Consider the following 27886-nt stretch of genomic DNA (forward strand, 5'->3'; position numbering starts at 1 on the left):
TAAAATTAGTAGGTATTTTTAAGAGTGTATATGTTTTGCTTTGAAAAATGTAATAGGCAAACTAAGATTTGAAATAATTGTTTGCATTCAATACTATTATCATCTGATATCATTTTAAACATACTGTTCAGTGGCATTAATACATTCACATTGTTGTGCAACCATTACCACTATTCATCTGAGGAATTATTCTATCACCCAAACTGATACTCTATACCCATTAAGTAATAACTTCTCACTGTCCCTTCCCCTCAGCCCCATTCTACCTTCTGTCTCTGTATCTCACTTTTCCCTTCTATAAAGTGATGCTGAGAACAGTAATTACCTCTTTGGATTGTTGTGAGTTAATAATAGGCTTAACATAGCACAGTCTCTCTTCAGAGCTGTTAGACTGCAAGGGGAGAATTTGGATGGTAGAGTTCTTCTAAGATCAACCCACCATCATTTGAATTGCCTTCTATTTCACTACTGTTTTTCTGCCCAAAGAAAAACACCTTCATGGAGTGTGTGTGTGTGTGTGTGTGTGTGTGTGTGTGTGTGTGTGTAGGCAGTAGGTGTGAGGGAGGCAGGATGGGAAAGAAGGAAGTTTGGAGAACCTACTAGCAGGAATGAAATCGATAATTGGTTTGTATCAGGATTCCAATGGTGTGTTGGTGTGTGTGGTGTGCTTGGGTGTGTGCTCACACTCACGTGTATATGTGTATGTGTACACACTCACGTGTGTGTGTTGGTAGAGCTTGGGGAGTTAGGGATAGATATATCAGAATCAATCATGAGGTCTTTTCAAATTATTCTTTGCTACTTCCAAGCCCAGTTCTCCAGGAATTAAAGTAGAGTCTTCAGGGGTGGGAGTCTCTGTCATTTGTAGAAGTCCTTTGCTGGTTGTGTTATCCCCAAGAGATCACCCCATACAGGCTTACACACTACCACACAAGCACTCACATGTCTATGGAGAACCACTGCACTGACTACACCATCTAAAGAGGAGAAAAAAGGAAAACTAGTCAGTAGTTGGCCTATCCTTGGTTACATTGTAACACATTTGAGAAGCTGAGGCAAGCAGAACTGGGGATTGTGGGTATATTTTGGCCAAGGATCTTAGATAGTAATGCCGAGAAATAAAAGTGGTAGCTATGAAAAAAAGAGAGAGGGAGAGAAAACAAACTGAAAAGATGGCAAACGCACAGAGGCAGTCTAGGAACCATCAGTGGGCCCAGGACTAAGGTCGTGAGGCATAACCTGTGGATTTATCAACAAACATATAGTTAGATCTCATGAAAATAAGAAAAAAAAATCAATTTAACATGCGTTTTAAGACATTGAATTACTTTGTTTTTAGGGATTTGATAAGTTTGTTTTTTAAATTGTTAAAATAGACCCCTATGTTTCATTACAGATGTATGCTTAATTCAATTAGTCTTTTAGATGTTTTAAAAATAAACCTGTCTTGAGTATAGTTGAAGCAGGATCTCTAACTTGTTTTGATTTCCCCAGGACTTTCCCAGTTTTAGCATTTCAAGACCCATGTTTCCAGAATCCCTTTGGACTTGGGCAATGGGTGATGGTTGGTCACCCTAAGCTCAAGACACATTATTTATAATCATATCTTTATCATTTTATTATATACATATTAATTATATTTTCCTATCATGTGTTTTGCCCTTTCACATCTTTATCTGTAAGAATAATAAGCAGTAAACAATAAACTTTTCTTCAAATTAAAAAACTATAGTTTTGAAGTGGACATTTTTGCTTTCAAAGGAAGAAGGCAGCAAAATGTTATTGAAAGTGGTTGCATTTAATGCTTAAAGGGATATATCCTAAATCGGATGCCTCGCTGGTGACCAGATGTTCTAGGAATTCATCTTAATTGATTATAATGTCTGACTTCAAAATGCACATGCATGAGTTTGGAAAATCTATCTGTTGGACTTAGTATCTTCCTTAAGATAATTCACTCTGATGGAAAGGAAGAGAGACCAGGTGTTAGGGTTATTGTTTTTAGATAATTTAGAACTATTCTTTTTTCTCCAATATGAGCCTTTTGCACTATACATTTCCCTCCAAACATTGCTTTAGCACCTTACCATACATTTTGATACATTCTGTTTTTATTTTCCTTCAATTCAAAATATGTTCTAATTTTCCTTTCAACTTGCTCATTGACCCATGTGATATTTAGAAGTATGTTGTTTAATCTCCAAATATTTGGAGGTTTTATGAATGTCTTTCTGGTATTGATGTCCAATTTAATTTTGTTATGATCGGAGAAGACACTTTGTATGGTATCAGTTATTTTCAGTTGGTTGAGGTTTGCTTTGTGGCACAGATTACGCTCTATCTTCCAAATGTTCCATGCACTCAAAAAGAATGTTTAATCTGTTGTTGTTAGTTTAAATCACTGGCTATTGTTACTGAGGTCTTCTTGATTAGTGATTTTCTGTCTACTTGTTCTATCAGTTTCTGAGAGTGTTGTGTTGAAATCTCCATCAATAGTTGTGGATTTGTGTATTTTCCCTTTTAGTTCTATCAGTTTTTACTTCATGTATTTTGAAGCTGTGTTGCTAAGTTCATACACATTTAGGATTTTTATGTCTTCTTGGTAAATCTAATGCTTTATCATTATGAAATTTCCCCCTTCATCCCAGGTAATACTACTCCTTCTGAAGTCTACTTTGTTATTAATATAGCCACTCCAGTTTTCTTTTGATTTGTATATGCATAGTGAGTTTTCCTCATCCTTTACCTTTTAACCTCTCTATGTCTTCTTATGTGAGTCTCTTGTAGACGGTAAATACTTGCGTCTTGCTTTATTATTCAATTTGACCATCTCCATATTTTAATTAGTATGTTTAGATCGTTTATAGTTACATATGTAACTATATGTGTGATTTGATTAAAAGCCACTCAATTGCTGGTTGTTTTCTATGTGTTCCACTTGTTTTTCTCTTCCACTTTTCCTTTTTCTGCCTGCTTCTGAATTATTGTGGTTCCATTTAACTTCACTATTGGCTTATTATTTGTACCTCTTACTAAATTATTTTTAGTGTTTCCTTAGGATTTACAATATACATCTTTGATTAATCACAGTTTAAGTAATATTACACCACTTCATGTATAATGTCAGAAACTTACAACAGTATACTTCCAAAGCACCCTTCTCAATTTTTTTGCTATTGTTGCCCAAATACTTTTTAGGCATTAAAAAATACAACCCTTAGGCCAAAACCAGTTATATTGATTCATTTTTGTGTAATTTATGGCTGCTTTCATGCTACAACAGCATAGTTGAGTAATTGCAAGAGAGACCTTATGACCCACAAAGCCGAAAATATTTACTATTTTATCCTTTAAAGAAAAAGTTTGACAATTCCTGTTTAGACAATCAGTGAATCTTTTTAGTGTGATTAAGAAGATCTTTTCTATTTACCTTTATTTTAACCATATCCAGCAATGTTTATTTTTTTTTCTATAGACCCAAGTTTATGTCTTATGCCATATTTCTTCTTGCTGAAGAACTTGCTTTAACTTTTCTTATAGTTCCGGTCTGTTAGTAAAGAATTCTCTCAATTTTGTTTAATCTGAAAAAATATTTACCCTTATTTTTGAAAGTTATATTTGACGAATTTATTTTTCTGGCTTTACCGTTATTTTCCTTCTGTCACTCTATAGTCTGGCTTGCCTAGTTTCTGTCAAAACTTCTGCTCTAATTTCTTACTTTTTTTTGTATATAATTTGTCTTTTATTTTCTGGCTGTCTTCAATATTTTCTCTTTGCCTTTAATGTTCAGCCATTTGAATTTGATGTGCCCAGATTTGAGCATTTTTTTTCTCTGCCCTATTTTCTCTGTGTTCTCCTTCAGGGATTCCAGTTATGCTTATGTTAGATTTTTTAATCTTTATGTTTTAACTTGGATAATTCCTACTGACTTATCTTTAGACTTCATGATTCTTTTCTTGACTATTTCAAGTCTACAGATGTCACTCAAAGTCATTTTTTTATGACTACTATCACTGATTTTTATTTTTAGAATTTCTTTAAACTCTTTCTTATATTTTTCATTTTTCTGCTGAAATTACCATTCTAACAATTCTAGTGAATTCTAACAATTCACTAGAAACTGTTTAGATAGTTTCTAATGCCCTGATTTTAAGTTAACTGATCTTTTCTCTACCAGTGTCTAATCTGCTAAGCCTATCCTATAGTATAGTTTCTATTTCTCTATTGAGATTCTCTATTTGTTTTCTTATTATGTGTATGTTTTATTGCACTGGCCAAAAAGTTTGTTCGGGTTTTTCGTAACATCTTATGGAAAAACTCAAATGAACTTTTTGGCCAACCCAGTACTTTAAATACTTCAGTATATGTTGAATCACTGCTTTACAGTCTCTGGTAATTCCATCTTTTTTTTTTTTTCTTTCCTTTTTGGGATCTGTGCCTATTTACTTATTTTTCTTGTTTTCTTCATCTTTATGTATCTAGTAAGTTTTTATTGGATGATGGACATTATTGAGCTTACTTTCTTGACTGTCTGGATTTTATGGTCTTTGTTAATAGAATGTTGAATTATGTTAGACAGTTAATTTTCTAGAGTATGTGATTAATCATTTTGAGGATTGCTTTTAAGCTTTATTGGGAAATTTCTGTAGTGGAAGTTTTTGCAGTGCTATATTAGCTACATCTTATGTATGTTTTTTCTTAATTTTAATGAATGCTCAGATTAAGTTCAAAAAAAGAAGTGTGGTACATGATAATCTATTATAAGGATTTGACATTAGAAATTTCTCATTAAACTGCCTTATTTAGAAGAACCATGTAATCTTCACTCATTCATTCACCCATCAATTATTATTCCCATGATAACTAAGAAGATATTAATAAGGAAGAGGCAGATCCTTGGATTTTAGAGTGGGAAATGTACCAAGAGTGGTGGGAATTCTGAGGAAAGAGTAGAGACTTCTGGTTTCAGGAGGTGGTGGGAAGTCAGATTCATGGAGAAAGTGACAATTGAATTGGAAATGGAAGGAAGGATTTACATCATGAGGTTTGATGGAGGAAAAGATATTCCAGGCATAACTAAGACATATAAACAACTTTGGAGAACCAGTAAAAATCAAGTTTTCAAAGGTGTCAAATGTGTTAGATGGGGTAATTAGAATAGTATTTCATATGGTTACTGTACACATAAAATGAAATAATGCATTAAATTGCTTAGAAAAAAATTTGGCATGTGGTAATTACTAAAATATTGTTTATTTGACAGATTTGGGGAGCATTTTTTAAGCAGGTATGCTAAGCTTATATATCATTAAAAATATTAAATATGAATATCTCATTACCTTTGTAGCAGATATTTAAAACTGTTGTTATTTTTGTTACTAAAATTATTAAATATTTATTGTCATATTTTTAATATTAGTCATTATTTATTGAGAACCTTCTATGAAGATAGACATTTTAATATTCTACCTTTAATCCTGGTTATTACTCAGAAATACATGTCATAATAGTAGAGAAATATGCTTTGAACTTGGCTTTGAAAGGTTTAGATCAATAAGTATCTGAACAATTTTACAAAAATAATTTTTCATTTCAGTTATACATAATTTACATTTGGAAATTTATAATTGGTCTTTGTCATGTTTGATGACCTTGACTTTTTGACATCATTGCCAAGTATTCAAATCTATTATATAGATTCATGTTCTTGTGTTATATCTAGTAATCCATTCTTCATTATGTTAAACCTATTTGGATTTAGAAGGATGGGCTTCTTCCTAATTAACCTTAACTGTTATGATGAAATTATATTACAGATTGACACTGGCAGTTTATTTTATGACACTGTTTATTCAGTGTTTAGAAAAGCACTTAATCATTTAATCTAATACCCTGTCAAATAATAGATTGTTCTGGAAGCCAAAATTTGGTTTTGACATTTAAAAAAAAACATATTTGACACAAAATTAGGTAAATAATAATGAAAATGTTAAGTACCCAGGAGCCATATTTAAATAGTATGCAGACTTTTTATAGAAAATTACATAAATTTCTTGAACTTTAATTATATATAGCAATAAATCAGTAAGAAGATGCATTACTATGTTGAAAGAAATATTGTTCATAGTAGTCGAGATATCATAGGAGACATTCATGTGTTCAAGAACATCAGAAAAGAGGGCTTGTGATTGATGCAAGTCTCTAATATGGAGGCTGGCATTTTTATTTCCTTTTAAGTTAAAGTTCAAGGGCATTCTGTAGTATTTGCTGAGCTGCTTCTACTTTTGCAGGTAATGAGAAAACAATCAAATATAGCTCTAGATTTCAAGATGTTTACAATTAGATAAGACATATTTGTATGGGCGAATAAAATTTTTAAAAATTTCTTGTTTAACCACATTACTTTATAAATAAGGAAATTATGTTACTTTAGCTATTCATAGGATGATAGGATTTTGTAATAGAGTTGGGGCTCAATTCAAAGATTTTTTTTCTTTCTTTCTACATTAAACAATGAAAGATGGCTGTGCCTCGTTTTCTGCTTCTGTAAAATGGGTATTATTATTATCATGCCTTATACATTTTATCATAATCATTGTGAGGATTAACTGAAGAAATACTTGTAAAGCAAATATTAATTATTAGGAACATAGTAAGGACTCGGTATGTGAAACCATCAGCAACAGCATTGGTTCTATGTTATCTGGCAAAGACTGTATTTAGTGCCATAGGAGTTGAGATAATGATAATGAAGAATGGAGAAAGCAGATTCACAGTCAGGTGGTAAAAACCACAGTACACACTTGTAAAACTAAGGCTTCTAGAGAAAGATAATTTGGGTATAAAGTTTCTGCCACTTACTAACATTAGAATTATGGACAATTTAGTTATAATTTTAAAAGCTTTAGTTTCCTCCAGTTTATAATGATAAAACTTATGCCCAAGTGTATCAGGGGCACAAACTTGGTGTATTATAAATATCCAGTATATGTTAGCTTTTATTTTACTACTAACCAAACAACTTGATAAAATCTGGCAATTGGCTAGTTAGGTCAGTACAGCCAGAGGAAGTATATATTCAAATTAGCTCGTACTATACACATAAAGCTTAACTCTCAAAATTTAGTAACATCAAGGTTGGATTTTGCCAAGGTTATAAATGAAATTTTAAGTTTTCTTAATAACAACTAGAAATATTTATTTTGCTATTTCTTTTCCATTTTACTTTCAGTTTTGTTGTCTTTTTTTGTAAGAATCTCTCAATGAAATGTGTTTAATAAGAACTCTTTGCTTTAAAAAGTTATCATGTAATTAGTGTTGAAATAATGCTGATAAGTAACATATGGTGATGATATAAATATTACAGTAGATTTTTCTCTATTACAGTTATTAAAAAATTGGAAAAGTTTGGTCTCTGCTGTGTTAGTCTAACAGAAGCAATGGGAACAGGATCTTATTTCATATTATATTCCTCACTGCCAGCAAAGTGAATTATATATCACTAAAAACAGAATTTTAACCTCCCACTGTACAAAGGGAAATTATGTATTGATAGGTATTGACCCTGATGCTTTAATGTATATATACCTAATTTAATATTTCTAATGTATTTAGAAATTAGAAGGTATATATTATAAAGTATTGATATTAATTTCATGGTAAGAAAAATTAGAAACAAGTAAGAAACAAAATCACAGTTTCATTTTTTTTTTCCTTTGTCCTTTGGAGAATAAGATCCAACAGACATACTTCAACAGTAAGGATATATTAAATATTTACTGCTACATAACAATGAATCCAAAACCTAGCAGCTTAAAAGAACAAACATTTCTTATTTCACGGACATTGGGAGTGGCTTAGCTGGGAGGTTTTGGCTTAATGTGTCTCATGTAGTTGAAGTCAAGCTGTTGGCCAGGACTGTAGTCTCATCTGAAGTCTTGACTAGGGTAAAGTCTGCTTCTGATCTCATTCACATGGTGCTGGCAGGCCTCAGTTCCTCACAGGCTGTTGCACAGAGAGTATCATTTTCTCTCTGGCTAGTGGCCAGAGGCCTCCTCAGTTCCCTGTCATATTAGCCTTTCTATGGGGCAACTCACAACATAGAAGCTGGCTTTCCCTAGAGTAAGTGACCCAAGAGAGAGAGGGCCCAAGGCAGAAGCCACAGGGTTTTATAACCTAACCTTGCAGATGACACACCACCACTTCTGCTATACCCTGTTGCTCATACATACCAACTCTGATGTGAAGTGGGAGGAGATGTTACAGGGAGCAGGAGACTGGAATCCTTGGGAGCCATTTTGGAGACCGGCTACCACTGAGGGGAAATGGTCCTCCTTACTTGCTGACAGAGAGAGTTGCTTACCTTGTCTGAGGATTTTGGGCCTATATCCCCTGCCTTAGATGGTGATTTCTGTGAGACTAGCCTGTAAATTCAATAAGTCCTTACCTTAATGATTGGTAAAAAGACAAAGCTTCTGGTCTAAGCAGACATTTGCTTATTTTCTTCCCATGGCTTTCTCCACAGCATTTAGCCTGTTTGGCCAGTTCTTCAAGGTTCTGAATCTCTCTAGAAAGCAGATTGGAAGGAGGCCTCATTAAGGATATTTATATTAGGTGGTAGAATTCCTTTTATGCCATCTCACCCCTAGAGTCCATGTTTACACAGCTATTCATCTGCATGCAGGACTGGATTGAAAACAGTTCTTTCACAGTTTAGGACTCCTTACCTCTCTTTTGTGAACAAAAAAGGAATTGGTAAAACTGGGGTCATTTCCAATAGACTGTTTAAGGAAGATCACAGTTGGGTTATCTCTGTGACCAGTTGACATGTGTAATAAGATTTGAAGAGTTGATGAAAATAGTAAGTTTAACATATCAATCGGTGGCTTATCAAAGTGATCATCCTTGACTAGTTGGAGGAATTTTGTTTCATTTAAATTGCATCTATTTTTCACTCAGAACAGATGAATGAAAGAGTATTTAGGCTTTACTCCTGATCCGACCGATATTTTTTTTTTTCATCCAGGCTCCAGCGCTTACTGTATAATTGATTCTGGGCATCTGATGGATGGCAGGGAAGCCACACCCCCAAGGTCTCTGTCTAGAAACTGCCTTATTTTCTCTTTCCATATGTTTTTAGCCTGCATTTTGGAGTTGAACTTAAGTGCTTATGCAAATATATCAAGGGAGTGATGATTGTTATATGTATTGTCTTAAGCTGTAGATGGCTGGAGAAGAGTAGCAGGTGAGAGCGTAGCCTGACTCTGAAGAGTGGGGCCACTCTTTCAGCTTAATTAACCACATGGGGTGGATTTTATTATTGTTCCCAAACATGTGCTCTGTCCCTAAGAGGTATACATCCATTCCTTTTGCCATGTGACTGTCAATGCCTTCCACTAGGCAAAATACACTTCCCCTGTCATTGTTAAGCTTGACCATGTGACTTTATTTGCACAATAGCAGAAATAACTCTTCATCAACCTGGATCCCAGAATAAGATATATGGAACAGTATTGAGCAGAGTTGTAGTAACTCTTAGACCTTGAGTGAGAAATGGATGTTTATTGCTGCAAACTGCTTAGACTTTAGAGTTGTTTGTTTCCATAACCAAAGCTGATTAGTACACTATATAGACGTGAAATGGTCATATACTGTGATGGACCCTGTGGACAATATGCCATGACTGCCAACCATAGCACAGGCTGTCCCCTGGCACTCATGAAGAAAGGACTGATGGTATCCATTGTTTTTCACATTTGAAAGTAATGAGGAACAGAACTTTCAACTGTGAAGAATATCCATAAATATATATGTTTTCTCTCACTATATAATGGATGATCAATAGGCTAGATGGTGGTGAGCAGCTTAAGTTCATAAAGAGAAATGTGGTACATGTTAGTCTGTTATAAGTGTTTGACATTAGAAGTTTCTCAGTAAAGTGACTGTTTAGAAGAACTATGGGATCTTCATTCTTCATTCATCCATCAATTATTCTCATGAGGACTAGGAGGATATTATCAAGGAAGAGACAGATTCTTGGATTAGAACAGGAAATGTACAAAGGGTGGTGGAAATCCTGAGGGAAGAGTATAGATTTCTGGTTTCAGGAGGTGGTGCGAAGTCAGATTTATGGAGGAAGTGACATTTGAATTGACCGGGAAGGAAGGATTTACCTTACGAGGTTTGATGAAGGAAAAGACATTCCAGAAGGTCAGATTCATGAGCAAAATGTCAGAGATGGAAAAGCATGGGATGTTTATGAGAAACAATAAGCATTTTAATTTTAATGGAACATGAGGCACATGGAGGAAAATAGGCTCAGGTGAGAGTGTGAGAAGACTTGAATGTTAGACACTGGAGTTCAGGCTTTGATTTCTAGGAAATGGGGAAGCATCAGAGATTTTCAAGTGGGGGATTATATGACTATTGTTATTTCTCAGAAAGATATATATATAGCAGCAATAAGTAGTATATTTGATTCTTCCTATCTATTGTTCTTCTATCTTTTCCCTTTTCTAAAAAACATAATATGAAAATAAATAGTCACTTAAGAACCTTATCAAATTGAGTGCTTTTTAGAGAATTCTGATCTCTGGTAAATAAATCTTATCAAATTTTGCTTTCATCACTCACCTATCTGTTTAGAAACTTTAAGTCTTTCCTTACTTCCTGTTCATCAGTTCTAAATCTACTGCCTAGTTGCCAGCGTTTCTGTAATATGATCCCAAGATTTGTGGTAGGACTTCCAGTGTGAAGACATGGAAGCCTACAATGAATAGAAGAATAGGAGATGACAGGAAGGACATAAGGGAGAATCTGAAATCCTGGCGGCCATAAAAGGTAATCTTGCTCTCTTTTAAGGAGGCAGCCCAGCCATTTTATATCTGAAGCTACTTGCCTGTAGGTCATATACATAAGTGATAGAATTGATGTTTAACCTCAGATATGTTTTACTATAAAGTAATTTAAAACCTTTACTATTACCTGATGTTGGAGGGAACAAGAATTTACCAGACTTGGCAAAACATACCAGCTATCACAGAAAGACCAAGATATTGATCTAACTTGTTCTAATATCTAGGGCACTCTTAGTTTTGTAGGCTGATTCCAAAGGCAAATATTCAGCATCTTGCTTACTTTGATCATTTAAGATAAACCTGAGAATGGATAGTATATTCGAGTACTCTGTGAAAAATTTGATAAATACTTAAATTTCTCCATTCTTGGTTATCATCACTACTTCTCTTGGTTTGTAGTTAAGTCTAGTCAAAATGGGAAAACAAAAAGTATCTCAGTCTATTTCAGACTTAGAGAGGGCAAAGTTGAGAAGTCTATATGCTGCTTTCCAGAACAATCTGGGGTCAAGAGTAGTGGTGGTGCTTATCAGGAGAATAAGGTCTAAGGGCAAATACCACGAATTCGTAAGATAAGAGTAGGAGTTTTCTGGGAATTGAACTGAGAAGAGGGAATGAGATGATCACAGAGTTTGGAGAAAGACTTCCAGGTTTGTTTATTTTCCCCCTTCAAGTTTTATTGAAGTATAGTTTACATACAATAAAATGCACTTACAGTACGATGAGTTTTAACAAATGTGTAACTCACATACACCACCAAAATCAAGACATAGAACACTTCATCACTCCCTCCAAAGTAACCGTATATCCCTTTCAGTTGATTCCTCTTATCCCTGGCTCCAGGCAATCAATGACTGAGTAAAGTAGCTTTAATGTATTCAATCTTTTGTGCTTATCTTTTGTTCAGCATAATATTTTTGAAATTCTTCTATGCTGTTTCTACATCCATAGCTCTTTACCACTGGACCACCAGGGAAATCCCACATTATATTTATGTTTGAATGTTTGATCAACCTTACACTCTTGGATGAATTATCCTTTGTTATGGTTTATTTTAACATTACTGGATTTGACTTGCTCATTTTCTTCAGGATTTTTCCTGAAGACATTTTAAATTAAAATTTAAAATTAAAAACTGTTCCTATAAATGACAAAAGCATACTGAATTTTATTATTTTTTGAGTCAGTTTTGGTAATTTGTCTTTCAAATAATTTTCTCATTTATGTTGTCAAATTTATAGGGATATGGTTGTTCACAATATTCCCTTATAATTTTCTCTTAACATCAGTAACTTCTGCAGTGATATTTCTTCTTTAACTTACAAAATATTGGTAATTTATATCCTTTCTCTATTTTTTTTTGATTGGCCTAGCTAGACCAATTTAATTGATCTTTTCAAAGATCTACATTTGCTTTCATTGATTTTCTCTATTGTTGGTCCATTTTCTATATTACTGATTTAGATTCAGCTTTAGTTTTTCTCCTTTATACCTCTTTGGGTTTAATTTTCTTTACTAGCTTCTTATCACAGGAGCTTGGATTACGGATGTTAGATCTTTCTTCTTTTCCTGTATAAGAATGTAAAGCTATAGATTTCCCTCGAAGCACTGCTTTAACTGCAACTAAGGTTTTGATAAGTTATGTTTTCATATTTGTTAGTTCAAAATATTTTCTAAATTCCCTTGTGACCTCTCTGACCTGTGGCTATTTAGAAGTATTTTGTTTAATTTCCCTATACTGGGGGATTCTCTGGATATTTTTTTGTTATTGATGCCTTGTTTAAATCCTTTATAGTCAGAGAACATATTTTGATTTATTTTAATAATTTTAAAATTTGAATAATGTGGATGTACTTAATGACACTGAATTGTACACTCAAAAATGGTTAAGGTGGTAACTTTTATGCTATGCATATTTACCACAATAACAAATGTTAGCTATTATTTCTGAGTAAAATAATTTTGAAACTGTCTATTAAGACAATTTTTGAGACTTGATTTATGTCTCAGGTCTATTTGGTCTGTGGTAACTTTTCCAGTGCCAGTGTTGTTGGCTAGAGTGTTTTATAACTATCAATTAGGTCAGTTCTTTGAGAATGTTGTTCAAGTCTTCTGTAGCCTCACTGATCTTCTGTCTGGTTGTTCTATGAATTAATAGAAAGGAATTTTGAAATTTTTAACTATAATTGCAAATTTTTCTGTTTTTCTTTTCAGTTATATTAATTTTTGTTTAGTGTATTCTTGGAACTCTGTTCTTGAGTGCATGTCTACTTAGTGTTATGTCTTGTTCATGATTGACCACTGTATCATCAGGAAAGGTCCATTTTTTTTCCCTAATGATATTCCTTGCTCTGAAGTCTACTTTGTATATAACTACCCAACTCTCCTGTATTTAGTAATTGCATAATACATCTTTTTTCCCATCCTTTTATTTGAACCCTATCTGAAATTTTACATTTCAAGTGTGATTCTTACTGTCTTTTTTTTTTATTGTTGTTTTAGTCCAACATGCTCATTTACCTTTATTATAACTATCAATGTGATTGGGTTAAATCTATGACCTTACTCTACAATTTCTATTTGATTCAGGGTTTTTTCTTTATCTTTTTTTTTTTTTCCTTTGGTTATTGTTTTCTTCTTCTTTTCCTGTTATGTTTTTGGTTAAGTATTTTTGAATATCATTTTATCTCCACTCAAATTAATATCTACACCTCAATTCTCAATTTTTTTAGTGATCACTCTGTGTTGAAGGTTTATATATGCATACTTAAGTTATCACAGTTTACTTTCAAATAATATATCTCTTCTCTACTTTATGACAGTATACTGCCATTCCTTCCTCCTGTTTTCTGTGCTATTTGTGTCATACATTTACAAACCCTACCATACATTTATAAATCCCAGCATATTGTTTTTATTTTTTATTTAAATAGTCTATTTTGTATGTGTGTGGAGTACAGTGTACTATATTCTTTCTTTTTTAAAAGGTTTCTTTTTTTACTGCATGAAAGATTCTTTAAATTCTATAGTGTTTTACAATTTTCAAAAGTTTCACACATATAATTTCCCATAATAACCCTTTTTCTCCCTTACCCCTCTATTGCTCCTCTCCCCTTCCTTCTTCCCACTGATAACCACTAGTTTGTTCTCTATGTCTGTGAGTCTACTTTTTTGTTTATCCAATTGTTTGTTGTATTTTTTAGATTCCACATATAAGTGATATCATACATTATTTGTCTTTCTCTGTCTGATTTATTTCACTTAGCATAATGACCTCCAAGTCCATCTACATTGTTGCAAAGGCAAAATTTCATTCTTTTTTATGGCTGAGTAACATTCCATTTCATATATATATATATATATATATATATTTTTTTTTTTTTTTTTCTTTTTGGATGTTTCTGCATGTAAAACATATCATGGGCTTTTAGAGGTAGGAAACCCCTTTCTATTTCATACCAAATTATAAGATTCTCTAGAAATAAGACATTATGCTCAAATATCTAAAATGGAATTAAGAATAGAATATAGGGGCTTCCCTGGTGGCGCAGTGGATAGAGTCTGCCTGCCAAAGCGGGGGACACGGGTTTGAGCCCTGGGAAGATCCCACATGCCACGGAGCAGCTAGGCCCGTGAGCCACAACTACTGAGCCTGTGCGTCTGGAGCCTGTGCTCCACAACAAGAGAGGCCGCGATAGTGAGAGGCCCGTGCAGCACGATGAAGAGTGACCCCCCGCTTGCCACAACTAGAGAAAGCCCTCGCACAGAGACAAAGACCCAACACAGCCAAAAATAAATAAATAAATAATAAAATAAAATAAATTAAAAAAAAAAGAATAGGATAGAATTTTCAGACAAGTGGCAAACTACTCTAGTACTCAGGTCAAAATCATTAATATAATGGCTATGACTACCTACTTCAGAGACAACATGAAAAAGGAATGGGCATTTTCAAGAGGAAAAACATGAACAGAGGAAAGAACTGGAAAAAATTCCATCAAAGTCCCATAGGCTCTAACCATGTCTAATGCTCTTCCCTAAACCAATCTCTGTGGCCACAGAATGCAGTACCATGGTTGGCTTAGTCTGAGCCAGCATTGGAACCCCTTTCAAAAGAGACAAAAATTTGGGAGCCTTCAGCATGAAGACGACATGTAAAGCCACTGAAATGAATAAGATCACCCAGGAAGAAAATTTAGAGAAGAACCCCAGGAGGGCTCAAGAAGAAAGAACTTTTTCAAGAGGAAAAACATGAACTATATATATATATATATATATATATATATATATATATATATATATATATATATATCTCACATATATATATATCACATCTTCTTTATCCATTCATCTGTCGATGGACGTTTAGGTTGCTTTCATACCTTGACAATTGTAAATAATGTTGCTATGAACACTGGGATGCATGTATCTTTTCAAATTAGTGTTTTGGTGTTTTGTTTTTTTGTTTTTTTGGGGTTTTTTTTTTGGATATATACCAAGGAGTGGAATTGCTGGATAATATGGTGGTTCTACTACTTTTAGTTTTTTGAGAAAATTCCATACTGTTTTTGACAGTGGCTGCACCAATTTACATTCCCACCAGCAGTGTATGAGGGTTCCCCTTTTTCCATATCCTTGTCAACACTTGTTATTTTTGTTCTTTTTGATGATAGTCATTCTGATGGGTGTGAAGTGGTAACTCACTGTGGCTTTGATTTTCATTTCCCTGATGATTAGAGATGTTGAGCATCTTTTCATGTGCCTGTGGGCCAATTATCTTTTAAGTATATTAAAAATGAGGACAATTTTCTTTTATATTTACTCATGTTTACTGTTTCTGGTGTTAATTCCTTTGTATAGATTCAAACCTCAATCTGGTATACTTTTCCTGTGCCCCCCAAATTTCCTTTAACATTCCTTTTAGTGCAGATTTGCTGGTGGAAAATTTTTGTAGCACATGTTTATCTGGATTCTTTACTTCACTTTTTTGAAGGGTATTTATGCTGTGGCCTCAGAGTTTTAACCAGCAGAAGGCGATGTGCCTCTCCACAGTTGGAGATGGGGAGGCACACCTAGACCTCCAGGCTCTCAGTGAAGCTGGAGTCCTTCCTGGTCGTGGCACTGAATTTGTAGATGAGGTTGTTTCAATTCAAGGCTTGACAAGAAAAGAGAATAGTTGCTCTCAACAGTCTGCTAGAACAATAAAAATATTACTAGGAAATGGTAATAGTTTACTTGTAATAGATCAATAGGAATTTGTAGTGTCATTCAAATATTGAATTTTTTTTGTTTTTCCTAGCAAGAAGTTTACTAGTGTGAGTTTTAGATTAATTTTCGTTCCTGGAGAAGAATTGGTCTAGGTTTGCTTTCGATGTATGTCTGTTTGTTCTCTCCAAGGCAGTGCTTGTTTATGTTTTTCCTCTTGAAAATGCCCATTCCTTTTTCATGTTGTCTCTGAAGTAGGTAGTCACAGCCATTACATTAATGATTTTGACCTGAGTACCAGAGTAGTGTGCCTCTTGTCTGAAAATTGTATTCTATTCTTAATTCCATTTTATATATTTGAACATAATATTTCTAGAGGATCTTATAATTTGGTACAAAATAGAAAGGGGTTTTCCACCTCTAAAAGCCCATGATATGTTTCACATGCAGAAGCATCCAAACTTTGTAAGGACAGGTTGATGGCCAGAGCTTATATTATATAGCAATACAATTAGTGAGTTACCTCTTGCCAATATATTTTTTCATTATATACTGGAACTCATGAATTATGATGCCACTTTTCTTCATTCTGTAATAGAAGTTTTGCCTATCATATTCTGAAGCTAATCACCATCAGAGAGGCAGTTGTATATATCTTGATAGACCCAGCTCTGTTGTATACTGGTGTGTGACTTTTGGCAAGATACTGAACCTCTAATCCTCAGTTCCCATTTCTGACATTTGTTTAGCTCACAGGGTTATTGTGAGTTTAATGAGATAATGCACGTAAACCACTCAGTTACAGTGTCTGCCACACTGATGAAATCAATGTCAAGGATTATTTTAATTAGCTTTTATGTTCAGTGAAATACATGAAATTAAATAAAATTGAATCCTCTCCATTATGGATACTTCAGGAAGCATGGAGAGAACACAAGAGAGATAAACAGTTGAATGGATAAATGTTAATGTATTTATAATTTAATGGAATGTCTTAGTAACTATGATATAAAGAGAATGCAAATGATTTCTTGAGAAGCTTTTTGTTGTAAAGCAGTACTAATGGTACAACACAATAGAAAGGTCACTGGGCTTTGTATCAGCAGACTTGGCTTTATCATGGCTCTATCACTTCCTATTACCTAATTTTTGCAAATATAGCTATTATCCTTTCTGGCCTTACATAGGAGATAAACCGCTTCTGGAGCTCCTTGACAAAAGTGAGAAAGGTTCTGATGCTCTGTCTGGATGGACCATTGGTAGCCATGAATAGATGAGCTATACTCCTGAAGTAAGTAACTGAATGCCACTTGTTATGGGCTGAATTGTGTCCCCCTCTCCACCCCACCCCCACCCTGAATTTATGTGTTGAAGTCCTAGCTCCTAGTACCACAAAATGGGACTGTATTTGGAGATATGGCCTTTAAGAAAATAATTAAGGTTGAATGATGTCATTGGAGTGAACCCTAATCCAATATGACTGATGTCCTTATAAGAAGAGGAGATTAGGACACAGACATACACAGAGGGAAGACCCTGTGGAGACACAGGGAGAAGACAGCCACCTACAAGGCCTTCAGAAGAAACCAACCCTGCTGACACCTTGATCTTGGACTTCTAGCCTCTAGAACCATGAGAAAATTAATTCCTGTTGTTTGAGCCACCTGGTCTATGGTACTTTGTTATAGCAGCCCTAGCAACTAATACACCATCTGTCACCTTTGCCCAGAGTCTCCTTGTTAACCTGGCTTCTTCAAGGGCTTGGGGACTTCACTATGTGGGTAATATCATAAACTTATGAGGAGCCCTCTTCATGCTTCCCTTAAATAAAAAGAGTTAAATTAAATCTCTGCAAAGTGAAAAATGACTGAACTCACATTTGAAAGACTTTGTTTTCCTTTAAATGCTGGGGTTTGACAATATGTCACAGATTAAAGCCCATCAAGATATGGCAATGTGGCTATGGCTCTTCTCTGAACCCATGAACTAAGTTCCCTTTACACAGAAAGATTCCTCTAAAGGAGGAGAGCAAAGAAAAAAGATAGGCACATCTTTCTAGTTTCCAGAGATTGATATATGAATATTAGATGCTGCTGTCTAGCCTAAAAGGAAAGTGAGTGTGCCTTCAAGGCAAATGTACTGAAGGAGTGACTGCCTTTAGGAAGCCAAAGGGATAGTTCAGATAATCTGACTATTACAAAAGCTCACTAGGGAAGACCTCATGTTCTGAATGTTAAATTTTCAAGTGGTTCTTTTGCCGTCAAAAGCAGCAGGTTCATTGCAAAATGTGGGTGACTTGCAACAGCATTTTAAGTTAACAGCCAGTATTTGTTTGTTGTTGCTGCCATAACAAATTACCTCAAATTCAGCAGCTTAAAACAACACCCATTCCTTATCTTATAGTCCTTGAAGTCAGAATCTGGGCATAACATGGCTCAGCTAGGTTCTCTCAGCTCAGCACCTTCTAAATGCTGAAATCAAGGTGCCAGCCAGCCTGGGCTCTTACCTGGAGGCTCTGGGGAAGAGTCTGCTTCCAAGCTCACTGGTGGCTTTTAGAATCCAGATGTAGGACTGAGGTCCCCATTTCCTTAACCTCCTTCTTTTTCAAGCCAACAGTAGCAGGTCAAATCCTTCTCCTGCTTTGACTCTCTGACTTCCCCTTCTGCTACCAGCTGGAGAAAGATCTCTGATTTTAAGGGCTCATGTGATTAGATTAGGTCTACCTGGATAATCTCCCTATTTTAAAGTCAGCTGATTAGTGATCTTAATTACATCTTCCAAGTTCCTTTTGCTATATAATCTAATATATTCCTGGGAGTAATGAACAAATATTACAGGAGCCAGAATTCTGCCAACCACACATCTTTAAGTGATATTCTCTTAGCTTACCTAAATGAATTTTTATTTCATTTTGGAATAGTTATGAACATGTAGGTAGCATTTAAATAATGGCATTTTGACTTCCATGGATGCACATGTCTTTGCATTTTTATTTTTTATGATAAAACCTTCATTTTCTTTACTGACTTACAAACCCAGGCTCAACTGAATTTTTTGGTACTGATGGATGACTCTCATGGTTATCTCTGGACTACTTGCATAGCAAGTCTATTACTTTGGTCTTAGTCATGAAATGGGACTTTTTAAAGACTTCCAGGTGTGAATACACGTAAAGAAAATACATTAATTCTAATTGAAAAAGAAAAACCCTTTGTCAGTGGTTCTCAAACTTTCAGCTGCTTCAGAATCACCTGGAGACCTTGTTAAAACATAAATTGCTGGGCTGCACTCTTGAGTTTCTGATTCAGTATTTATGAGATGGAGCCTTGATAATTTGCATTTTTAATGAGTTCTTAGTAATGATATTACTGCTAGTCCAGAGTCCATGCTTTGGAAGCCATTGCTTTAGTTTGTTTTATTTTTATTTTTTTCTATTTAGGAAAAAGCACATATTTGCTGCTTCATGTCTCTGGGGATACCTGTAATATACATGTTACTATAAGTATTTTATACTTATCCCATCAAATAATGTGCATAGAGTAGAAACCTGAGAAAAAAAGTGGCATGGAAAGAAAGGAGCCTGGTCATTAATGATACTTAGGACATTTCCTTATATGTACCATGCAATGATGAGTTTGTTTTTAATCTCTTATTTATTTTCTTGCTTTATCTAAATATGACCCTATAAATATTACACATAAGACAGTAAGAGGATCTGGTGACAATGGAGAGCCAAAGAAGAAAGTGAATTGTTAACATTTAAATGTTTCCATTGGAAGTAAAATGTTCAGGGGACATTTTTTTAATCCTGATTTAAATCTCATGCTTCATTTACTGAACCAAATACTCATGCTTCATCTACTGAATGAAACAGGAAATATCTGTTAAAACTTTATCCCAAAATGTAGTAAAGTACTTTTGTCAGTGGTATAATTGTCCACAATGAATAAGGCTATGTCTATTCAAAAATGTTTGTTATCTCCTTTTCATGGGGAAGGAGAAATATAAAATATTTCATTGTGAAGGTGGGAAATCTTTCAGCAAAGTAGGATATTGTTTCTTACAGATGACAGTTATTTCTTTCACGTTATGAAATTCCTATTGATGGTAATTATCACTAATTCTAATGAAGATAATATTGATGAATTGGTTATCATAATAGTGGTTACTATTTATTAATATTTAGTATATAATACCAGATATTACTATATAAGAGAAAGGTCAAAACTCGAATCTGTAAATGGAGACATTGAAAAAACATTCTCTGTTCAATTTAGTGAACGTGGCAAGGTTACATGTAAGATACAGTAGACATGGGCTTTGGAAGCATAGAAGCGAGTGGAAGTTTCAGAGGAGATGAAAAGAATTCTGATCAAAGAAGAGGGAAAAAGATGATAATGAAAAGGGTTACTTTCCCTTTTCTCCATGATGTCACAGTGAATTTCTACTTCTCTTTTCTGGCTTGTTTTCTTCAGTACAGCTCTAGCCAGTCTGTTAGCTTCTTAGAACCTCATTGGGAAAAGCAGGAAAATATATTCCTCAATACCTCCAATATTCTACATGGAATCTTTTGAAGTCCAGGGAATCTGACTCTGAAATAAGTTCCCCCAAGCACCCCTGCTTAGAAGGAAAGAGCACCAAAGGCCATGGGAGAGAGCAAATGGGTTTTACACCTTGACATTGTTAAGAAATTTCTAGTGTCTACATGCAATTTTGATACTTAGATTTTTAATATATGTGTTTTGAATTTTAATAAACTGAAAATGATTTATACTATGAGTTTGTGACAAGAATAGACTTAAGAGCAATGTCAAAAGTCAATATGTAGCTCAGCACTGGGCTGAGGCTCTAGTTGCCGGGGGCAGTTCATGACCGAATAGGCAGATAGGTAAGTATCCTGTGTAGGGTGGGCCATTTTTACATAATAGTGACAATGAATTGGAAGCAAATGAACAAAACTGCCAGTTGGTAAACCTTGGGTTTACCTCAGATCGTTAATGATTCATGAAATCTGGAATAATAGCCCTAAGAATTCTCCCTTATATCAGCAAGTTTGTTGCTGTTCAAAGATGCTTCCCTGGGAGCTTAGAAACTTGAAGCAACTACAAAAGTTCCAGAGGGTTTTGTCACATAAGAAGCCAGAGACAAATATCTGCTAGGTGCCACTGTATATTTTCTTTCTTCAAGTTACAAATTGCTACTATGAATCCTAGAACCAGATAGCACTCATGCAACGTACTTTGAGATTAAGTGGCTGATCTATCAATGGGAGTGAATTTACATGTGTAGAAATGTCTTTCAAACCAAAATGTAGCAGCATGTGGGTCTAGAAGGGTCAATAATGGGTATTAAAATCCTGCCAGATAGGTTTGGGATCCATTTGTTTGTTGTGTATATGATGTGGCAGAGGTCCTGGTTACAACAGCGGCCTATTTCTGTTTGAAGGTTGTTATATTTGGGGAGAAGGGAGGGCTTTTCTTACTCTGACTTAGCTTCTAAGAGATATGGTAAGAGAAAGGGAAAAGTTAATGGAGAAAACAAAATACACTGTGGCCTTGGGGAATATTTTGCAGAGAAGAAATACAACAATGTTCTTTTTCACCAGCTTTATGAAGTGTAATGACTGGTACTAAAGAGACGGAAATACTAGTTTAAAGTGCATGTGATGTGCCAGGCACTAGGCTAGATGTTTACATTTGATTCCAATTATCAACCAATTTGGGGAAACTGAGGCTCAGAGTAGCAGAAAGAATATGGATGGATTGTAAGTCCGGGTGTATCTGGCTCCCAAGCCCACCCCACATCCTGAAGTGCTGCCAAAATCTGATTGGAACAGCCACCGTGACCTGCATGACTTTTGCAAAAGTCACAGTGTTCTCATATGTAAAACAGTAGATCATCTTCTAAGGTTTAATCAAAAATCAAAAAAACATGACTGCATTCCCAGGAAATTAAAAGAATTTCACAAGGGCATTGGCAAAATCTCTTCTACCACAGGCTAAGTAATTTCCCCCAACTTTGTAAAAACACTCACACCCATTTAACTTCAGTTTATTCAAAGTCCTTTGGGTGTAAATAAATGAGAAGTTTTAACAAGGTAATTACTTTTAGAAAATAGATAGCATAACAAATTACAGAACAATTGGCACCAGGAATAACTTTCTTGGTTTTACTCCTTCTAGACTGGCTAATTTATTTTCATTCCCCAAGAGGAGTAAGGAACATTGAGCGTGGCCCTAATTAAAGTCCTGTCACAAGTGTCATAGTAATTTAAGCTCGCACTAAAGCCTTGACTTCAGCTGCAAATCTCTAAGTGACCTGGTCCCTGCTCACCTCTCCAGCTCATCTCCCACCTCTCACGTGAAGCCACATTAGCCCTCTTGCTGTTCTTTGAACACTCCAGACTCTACTACCCCAGGCCTTTCTCTTCTCATTGCCTGGAATGCTCTTCCCATAGATACTTTCTTGGCTTATTCCCTTGCTTTATTCAGATTTTGACACTAAGGGCTCCACATCACAGTGGAGTTGTTGGACCATGCCGGCTTAAAGAGTGTGTTCCGTCTACCCCCATGGGCCCTCTCTATACTTTTGCTCTGCTCTGTTTTTCTTCATAGCTCTTACTCTTATATTGCACATTTATTTTTTTTTTATTTATTCCCCAAACCCTTCAATAAAACCCCACTAGAAGCTCCAAGAGTGCAAGGAACATGCTTATCTTGTTTTATCAGTCTACTCTAGCTCCTAAGACAACCCTGGTCAAGCCAATGCCCAATAAATGCCATAGTTGCTGAATCAATAGAATGCACGGTTGTAACTTTTGTTTAAAATGTTTAAAAGTATTTCATCTGAATAAAGCTTCTCATGGAAATTAAAACCAAGCAAAAGGGCTCGTCAGATAAATTTTTTTTCTCTGTCTTTGCCTTCAGCAGCAGTCTGAAAATTCCTGGGATAGGGCAAGACACAGAAGCTGGCATCAATTTAATTAAAGAGGAGCCATTTGAAATAGCAGAGTCACTTTGAGCCCGTGTTAATGAGGGAAATCTGACGTTGCAGCTGGGGCTCCTCTCCTGGCTGTGTTGCTACTGCCTTGCACACGTGGCTGGAGTACGGTCCCCTGCACCCAGGCTGCCGCTGAGACGGCAGGTGGTGCCACTTGCCTGGGCAACCAGGGCATCTCCCGTGGGAAGGTCAGCCATGCAGTGTCATTCACGTGACGACATGCAGGAGCCCTTTCCTCTACAGCAGGTGTTTGGGAGTGAAATGTATGAGGATCCCGGAGTCAGGAACTGGGATAAAACCTGCTTCCTAGGATGCCACTATATGGAATAACTACATCTGTGTGTGATAAAGAGATTGAGAGGAGAAAGGCAAGCGGTGGGGAGCGGGGAGGGGGGGCAGGGAGCGGGCAGGATAACTTGCTTATCTGTCCGTTCATGTTCACGTACTCCAGGAGAGAGGGGCTCCCAGGATGCTTCAATGAGCCTTAGATGCATTCCTCACATACAGGTTTACTCTCTCAGTTTTGAGAGTATGCTGTGAAGAAAATGTTCATTTATATTAATGACAATTTATTTCAAAATGGAACCTTTTTTAAAAAAGTGGACCCTATAACCCATGTTGTTGAAAGCCTACTATGTGACAGTCTTTGCACTAGCAACTGAGGCCACAAAGTATAACAAAACATGATTCTTCTCGACAAGGTGGGGTATGTAAACAATGTTTTAGGTACCCTGTGAGAGGTACGAACAAGATGTTATGGGCTCCCCATGGAGAATGTGTCAGTAATTGGGGGAAGCAGGGAAGGTTTCAGTTAGGAGATGATGGGTGAATTTGAAAGACAGTGGGAATTTTTCAGGCAGAAATGTCGGGGAAAATTTGCACCATGCAAAGAGAGCAACAGATATCAAAACAATGAACTGGATTTTAGTAATGGCAAGAATTTCGGTTTGGCTGGAGCGTAGGGTGTGTTTTTGTGTGTGCGCGTGTGTCCCCTTGGGTGGGTATATCAATGTTTGTTCAGGAAAATTTCAGGCACTTTCTAAATTTCAAGGTTGAAATGTTTAATTCAGGGAATTAGAAGCTTATATTCATTGGAAGGCCTTGGGGAGATAAAGACTACTGTAGTGCAGAATATCTATGGAATGATTCTCAAGAGCCACTCAGAAGGTACTTCAGATCTCATAACCACGCAAGCACCTGCTTGCAATATCTGAGGAATAATGCCCTCTTTTTCTCTTTACCTTCCAAATCTTGTGTGGTGCCTCTCAATGGTTGATTCTAACTCAAAACATCATAGGAAGGATATTCCCAGCATCCTCTTTGTTCTTGGCTTCTTCCAACCTTAGGGAGACTAGAATACTGCTGAACTGATGGGAGACAAGTGAGTTCAGTGAGATAGGTAAGTTTGGCTGGCGTCCTGTTGTAAGGCTTTCATGACACAGTACGTGCTTGTACTTTATCTTAGAATTGTTAAATGTCTTAACACAGGGAACGAAATGATTAACTGAGTTTCAGAAAGATTAATCTGTTACTTTTATTACCAGAAAACTAATTCCATAAATTTACAGAGGAAAAAATTAGGGAAGAAACCTATGACATTCTGGTAATTATGCGAAGTTTGGATTAAAGGAATAAAGGTAGGAGACAGAGAGGCCAGTTGCTTTCCAACCTCTTTCCTTGCCTTAACAAACAAGTTTTGGTTCTGTAAACATTAAATTAAATTAGCACCTCTAGTTGTGCTTCCAGAAAGAGAAGTGCCCAGAGAGTCTCCACTTTCATACTTCTCAGCCCTTATTCAACTGACTGGAAACAAAAGTCTGTCTCTGCAAAGGTCACCCATGACTTCTGTGGCAGAGAATTCTAGCTGTCTACTGGAAATCTGCATTGCCTTTGTACAGCTGGAAAGTGGCTGCTTGACTATGGACTATCGTTCCCAAGCCCTTTGTATCTACATGGGACCATATGACTGAATTCTGTTCCTTGGAATATGGGTAAAAGTGAAATATACCACATCTAGAACTGGTGCGTAAAAGCCTTCCACACCATCTAATGAACTCTCTTCCCACCTGCAGGCCAGATGAAGCCCTGCCGGATGACCTTGGAAGCCACATAATAAAAGAGTCTCTAGGAACTTAGGTCGGGGGACCAGCTTTACCCCCACACTACACTGCCACCACCAACATCACCTGAACCTTATATAAGCAAGAAAAATACTTCTATTTCACTAAATCACTGGCATTTTTGAGCTTTTCTGTTCCATAGCTGGTAATACTTTTCTTTATGTTACTCTGTAGCAATAAGTACCATCTCTTTAGCACGTGATGCTGGTGGGCATTTAAGAGCGAATGTCTTTTGGCTACCTGAAAATGTAGATAAGGTATTTAGGAGGGTCTGAATATACAGGATTTTGGAGTCATTGGCACATAGGTAGAAGTTGAAACCATAGGTAGGATGGTTCAGGAAAAATGGATAGAATGAGAAAAGAGGGCCAAAGTAGGAATCTTGGGGAGTCCAGCAGTAAAGGTGCAGGCAGAGGAACAGGTGGCAGCAAAAAGAGAATAAACTACATTCTGTCCTAGAATTCATGAGAATTCAAAGGAAGTAGGACTAAGTCAAAGGCTGAGGATAAATAATGTTTCACTAGAGTAAGAGAACAAAAGTAAAATTGCTGTGCATTGAGGAGTGAAAAAAGGTAGTGCAAGGAGAGACAGAAACTGCAGCTGATTCTAGATTGTAGCAGTATGGGAAGGAGACACATACCTTCAAGGTCAGCAAAGTGAGAAGATGAAGATGCATTTTTTAGTGTGAAGATGAGTTACATAGGCTTGTAAGCTGAAAGAGAAGAGCCACCAAGAGAGGATATATTGAAGATGAAAAAGGAGGTGAACGTTAAAAAGGGCTTGGAGGACACAATAGAATGGAAAATCCATGAGGAGAGGGCCTTCATCTGTTTTGGTTAACACTGTATCCCCAGCTTTGAATATTCTGACACTAGAAGGCACTCGATAAGCAGTTATTGAAAGAATCCATGAAGAGAGGAAAAAGGAAGGGAGGAGAAGATGAAATCAAGAATACAGATAGAGGTGTTATCTTTGGAAGGATGAGGAACATGCAGATAATGTAGGGGGTGGAGTTTGTGACTGATGGTTGCTATTTTCTCTGTGAGGTAGGAGGCTAGGCCATCTGTTAAAAATGAGTGGGCAAGTCCAGCTAAGTGATTTCAGGAAGAATGATAAAGGTTTGTAACATTACTAGCATAAATAAATACAGTTATTTACTTAAGATGAAATTACTGCACAATTCTAACAATGCACAAATTGTGAGAATAAATTCATTCATTTGAGATTGTTTAAAGAAAGATTTACAGAACACAAACTACTGGACCACAGGATATATTTAATCTTTGGTAAGATTAAGGTTTAAGCTTAAACCCTGAATATAAATTTGTTTTCAGATTATTTAGAGCAAAGTTGGCTGCATGTTTTATATATTATACAATTTCAGACACTACAGCAGTCTTTCTCCATGAACTTTTTTTTTCCTTCCAGTTTTATTGAGATATAATTGACATACAGCACTGTATATGTTTAAAGTGTACTTCATCATTTGGGTAAAATTATGGAAAAAGAAGTAGTCATTAATTTTTTGGATTCAGCTAACAAATTTTAAATAATGCCTTTTATGAAGAAAACATAAGTGAATAAATTCTATGTGAACACTTAAATAAATATTACAGTGGGAGACTGGCTCTGAATTGTAGATTTCATAATGCTGACCATAACGAAGACTCCTATGGCAATAAAGAGCTGTTTGCTTGGTATTTTAATATACTGTCAAGGCATGTACTTTTGCTTAATTACCCTTTTCCAGACTAGATCCATATATCCTTGCACATGCCTTCACTCATTCCTTCAAGGAATTTTTACTGAACACTTTCAGAGCGTTGGGGACATAGTGAAGACCAGAATAACATGCTTTTCCTGACCTCATAGAGATGAATAAATGAATATTTTCATTAGCCTCACAATGAGCTCTTCCCAAATTTTTTACATGAACCACAGACTCCTCCCTCTTCACAATCTTATTAAGAGTCCATGCTGAATTGGGCTAACCAGTTAATTGCCCATATCTCATTTTGCCATGATCATATGGGAAAAGCAGGGATGTGAGCAAGTCATCATTTCATTTGCTTGGAAGAGTATACTAATACCATGATTAAAGGTTTTATGTTGTGTGAAAGGCTGTGTGAGAGAAGTGGACAGTGGAACCCATGTTTGGTGTGTAAGTAGCAACATTTTAAAATATGGACAAAACACATTTGACTTTTTAAGTACAATGATCTGCAGTATACATATGTTTTGGGGCTACTCTCCATTAGGCTGGGGCAATTCAGAGGTAATGCAATAAATGTCATTATCTGTGGAAGTCCCTTTGGTTATCATCGTTTTATGATTTATATTGGTGGTGGGTTCTCTGAGGACAGAAGCTCCTCCAGGGAGATAAAATTTGAATCTTAGCTTTAAGCACATATTTTTTCCCCCTAATATGGAGTGGCTCTGGAGTTTCATGCTTCAGATAGGAGTTGAAAGTTTTAATTTATAATTTTATATTATTATTAGAGAGCAGTGAGTTGAGATTAGGAAATCTTTATTTTTCAGTCATTGTATGAAGGTAAATATTTCCTACTGTAAGAAGCTATATTTGCCAAGATAATTTAATTTTACAATGATTACTTTTAAATCATTGAACAGGGTATATAAATAAAAATAAGCTATAGATTAAAAGGTACTTTCATATTTATACATAAAGTAAGGAAATTCTTTTTTGGT

At 35.7% G+C, this 27886-nt stretch overlaps 1 protein-coding gene across 6 annotated transcripts in view; it reads left to right on the top strand.

Moving 5' to 3' along the window:
- NRIP1 (nuclear receptor interacting protein 1) overlaps positions 1-27886 on the top strand; it is a 174584-nt gene that overhangs the window by 132850 nt on the left and 13848 nt on the right. For 2 of the 6 annotated variants that reach the window (XR_014244620.1, XR_014244622.1), the window contains one exon: positions 17246-17349. The exons of the other annotated variants lie outside the window; for them this stretch is intronic. The gene's annotated coding sequence lies outside the window, so the exon portion shown is untranslated. The remainder of the gene's footprint in view (positions 1-17245; positions 17350-27886) is intronic. 6 annotated transcript variants of the gene reach the window in all.

The sequence above is a fragment of the Balaenoptera borealis genome, assembly GCF_965194805.1.
Source record: "Balaenoptera borealis genome assembly, chromosome: 5".
Lineage (NCBI taxonomy): Eukaryota > Metazoa > Chordata > Mammalia > Artiodactyla > Balaenopteridae > Balaenoptera > Balaenoptera borealis.